Here is a 3,750-nt window from a genome sequence, read left to right on the forward strand (position 1 = left end):
GGCAAAGCGGTTTCAACTCAACATGTCATTTATGAGTACAATGCATCTGATCAATGTCATCCCTTCTGCTGTTCTCTCCATCTCTCCCAACTCCACCCATCCCTTCAAGTTACTTGGTAGTTCCATTGTCACACACACACACACACATACACACACACACACATACGTACACATACACACATACTACACCCTGGAGGCAGTCAGCTGGAACCACCCCCATGGAGTGAGCCTGCCCCTGGCCCTTGAGATGCCTTAAAAAGCCAAGGAGGACAGAGGAGTCAGTAGGACCCAGCAGCGCCTGCAGCCTGAGCACTGGGTGAAGCCATGGCCAGCAAGGGGAGCAAGGACCTGAAGCAGCAGGTGGAAGGCACTGTTACTGATGCTGGTAAGTCCAGAGCTGAGCCTGGGCGCCAGCAGGGGCACCACCTGGGGCATCCTGCCAGATGACTAGGGCCAAGCACTCTTGAAGCACTTGGACCTCATTTCCATGAGATGGAGGAGCCACAGAACACCCCCCTGAATCAGCAGGGGGCGAAGTCTGAGGGAGATCCAAGCTGAGCGTTAGGCCTTGCTGGAGCCCACTCTAGCCCTCAGGCCAGGGGAAAGCCCAGGCTGACAAGGAGAGCAGGCTGTGGCTACCTCATTACCGACCTCCATCTGCCAGGGTCTCCTAGAATAAGTTAGATAGGGATTTGCTTTCACTCCCTTTAAAAAAAAAATCCTTTCTTTACTTTGAAGACCTCACCTAGCAGGCAGGACCCAGCCTTTGTGCTCTCCTCCTTATCCCATAGCTACACAGCTGGGCTGGAGAGTAAGGGATGGAAGAACCCCCTGGTCATTGGGTTAGATCCAATTGCTCAGTCCTTCCTGTATATCAATATCCAGTCAAAAGATACCAGCCTGGTGCAAGTGGCTCATGCCAACAATCTGAGCTATTCGAGAGGCTAAGATCTGAGGATCGCAGTTCAAAGTGAGCATGGGCAGGAAAGTCTGTGAGACTCTTAGCTCCACTAAACCACCAAAAAAACCAGAAGTAGAGCTGTGGCTCAAGTGGCAGAGTGCTAGCCTTGAGCAAAAAAGAAGCCAGGGACAGTGCTCAGGCCCTGAGTTCATGGCCTAGGACTGGAAAAAAAAAAAAAAAAGAAAGAAAGAAAAAAGAAAAAGAAGCTCAGGGATAGCACTCAGGCCCTGAGTTCAAGCCCCAGAACAGGTAAAGGGGGGAAAAAAAGAAGAGATACTCAAGCCAACTTCCTCCTTCCCCAGCCCCTAGCAACAGACAACAGAGTAAAATACCCCAAGCAAGTATTTGTCTTTCTCCTGGGCCTCACTTTACTCATCTGGAAGCTGGCTACAAGACTCCCACTCTGTGGCTCCTTCTAGGAGGTGGTGGTACCAATACTGAGGCTTAAACTCAGGGCCTGGGCTCAGAGCCACAGCTCTACTTCCAGCTTTTTGTTGATTCATTGGAGATAAGGATGTCACAGACTTTCTGGCCCAGGCTGACTTGGAACCATGATCCTCTGATCTTAGCCTCCTGAATAGCTAGGATTGCAGGCTTGCGTGGCACTCAGCTGCTGAGTTGTTTGTTAGTGGCAAGGATGTGGGAGCTGGGGGTCGAACCCAGGGCCTTGTGCATGCCAGGCAAGGTCTCTCCCACTGAGCTACATCTGCAGCAGTCAGATACTTGCCAGCTTGCTGAGTACATTGACTCATGTGAGTCCCTGGAAACTCCACTCACCAGTGGGAACCTGTGGTCCAAAGGACATGGCTAGATCCTAGAAGTTTCTTTCCCTTCTGCATGTCTTCTCTTCATACTTTAAGCTGGCTGGCCAGTGACAGCACTGCCATATGGGCCTGTGTGACCTTCTGTAAGGGAGCCGCTGGGTGGGGTGGGAGGCAGTGAGCGGCCATGGTAAAAGTAAAGGACAAAGGCCAAGTGCACTCAAGGCAGAAACTGAGCCATTCAGGCGCAGCAGCTGCCACAGCACAATGGCAGCTCTGGCCTGGTCCTTCCTGAAGATGGGGAGGAAAGCAGGCCAGAATGGAGTTAAAAGTTAGTAAGAACACCCAAAGAGGCCACGTGTGCTGGTGGCTCATGCCTAGAATCCTAGCTACTCAGGTGGCAGAGATCTGAGGATTAGGGTTCAAAGCCAGCACAGGCAGGAAAGTCCATGAGACTCATCTCTAACCAGCAAAAAGGCAGAATATAGTTGTGGCTCAAGTGATAGAGTGCTAGTCTTGAGTGAAAAAGCTAAAGGGATAGCTCCCAGAACCTGAGTTCAAGGCCAAGTACACACACTCACACACACCATCCAAAGGGATGGAAAAGGATGCCCTTCACTCCCTCACCGACTGGCTGTGAGACTTCATTTCAAACTCAACTCTCCCTAAAGAACTAGGGGGAAGAGCAGTGGAGGAGCTCCTTGGTCAGCGACGCCTGGACTAGGGCTAAAGACTCTTTTGTCCTTGTGTTACAGTGGCAGCAGCCGGTGGAGCAGGTCAAGAACAACCCAGTGAGGGAGGACAGAAAGGTCTGGTGATGCCCGCAGGGTGGGAGGGTGGCAGCCCAGGGCCTGGCTCAGGCCTCTCTCTCCACACAGATCAAAGGTGGCTGCCTGGTGCTGGTGGCTCATGCCTGCAATCCTAGCTACTCAGGGGGCTGAGATCTGAGGATCACGGTTCAAAGCCAGCCTGGGCAGGAAACTCCGTGAGATTCTTCTCTCCTCTGTGGCTCCAGCCTTGAGCTAAAGAGCTCTGGGGCAGCGCCCTGGGCCAAAGTTCAAGCCCCACCACCGACACACAAAAAAAGGAGGGGGGGGGCGGGCAGGAAACCCTTAAGCAGGACAGCTACATGTGAACCAAGGCGCCCCAGGGCCCTGGCCTTACCCGGCCCCTCTTCTCTCCTCCCTTCTCTCCCCTCTCCCAGGCACCGCAGCCGCCCCTGCCGGCCCCGCCGCTGCCCCCGCCGCAGCCCTGGCCGCTGACCAGGGCAAGCTGGGCCCCCAGAAGTGACGGGAGATCCGGACACCTCCCTCTAGGCTCCACCGGCAGAACCGGGCCCTGAGCGCCTGTCAGGCCGCTCCCCACTCCATCTGCCCTAATTAAAGCTCGTCTTTCCGGGTTGGGAGGGGGGGAGGGTGGCTCGGGTGGCAGAGCGCCAACGAGTGAGCCTGCGTCCGATGCCGAGATCGAGTCCGGGTCTTCGACAAAAAAAAGACATAAAGTTCCATTTCCAGTTCCTTGTCCGCGGAGGTGATTTCTTGACACGGGCCCCGGCGCCCTCGGGCCCAGGGCTGAACTCCCCCGACAGAGGCTTCCACCACTTCGGCCGCCAGGGTCCCATCCTTCCGCCGCACTCCCTTATCCGCCACGCCCGCCCCAAAATCAAAGCTGTTCCCCTTGCTCCTGGGATGAGGGGGTCCCCTGAGCCTCGCGGGGCTCTGGAGAGGGGCGAGAGGAGCGGGGATCTGGGGAGACAGGACGCCCGCGAGGCCCTCGGGGATGGGCCGAGGTTAGGGTTGTTTTGGGGTGATCTGCGCAGCCGCCAGCGAAGCCCCACCCCCGCTCCGGAGATGCCTGGGGGCGGGACGGGGCGAGAAAGGCCCGGCGCAGAGTGGGGGCGGGGCTAGGAAAGCCCCAGGGCGGGGCGGGGGCGGGGCGAGGGAGACCTGGAGCGGGATGGGGGCGGGGCGGAGGAGGCCCTGATGGGGACGGGGCACCGGGTGGTTGCGGGAAGGGGTGCACCTGAGA

The 3,750-nt window shown here is 56.7% G+C and overlaps 1 long non-coding RNA gene across 1 annotated transcript; it reads left to right on the forward strand.

Moving 5' to 3' along the window:
- Window positions 1-245: 245 nt before the first annotated feature.
- LOC125346546 lies at window positions 246-3,273 on the forward strand. Its single transcript, XR_007209957.1, has 3 exons — window positions 246-385; window positions 2,478-2,531; window positions 2,927-3,273. It is a non-coding gene; the product is annotated as an uncharacterized LOC125346546 (long non-coding RNA).
- The last annotated feature ends 477 nt before the right edge of the window (window positions 3,274-3,750 follow it).

The sequence above is a fragment of the Perognathus longimembris genome, chromosome 2, assembly GCF_023159225.1.
Source record: "Perognathus longimembris pacificus isolate PPM17 chromosome 2, ASM2315922v1, whole genome shotgun sequence".
Lineage (NCBI taxonomy): Eukaryota > Metazoa > Chordata > Mammalia > Rodentia > Heteromyidae > Perognathus > Perognathus longimembris.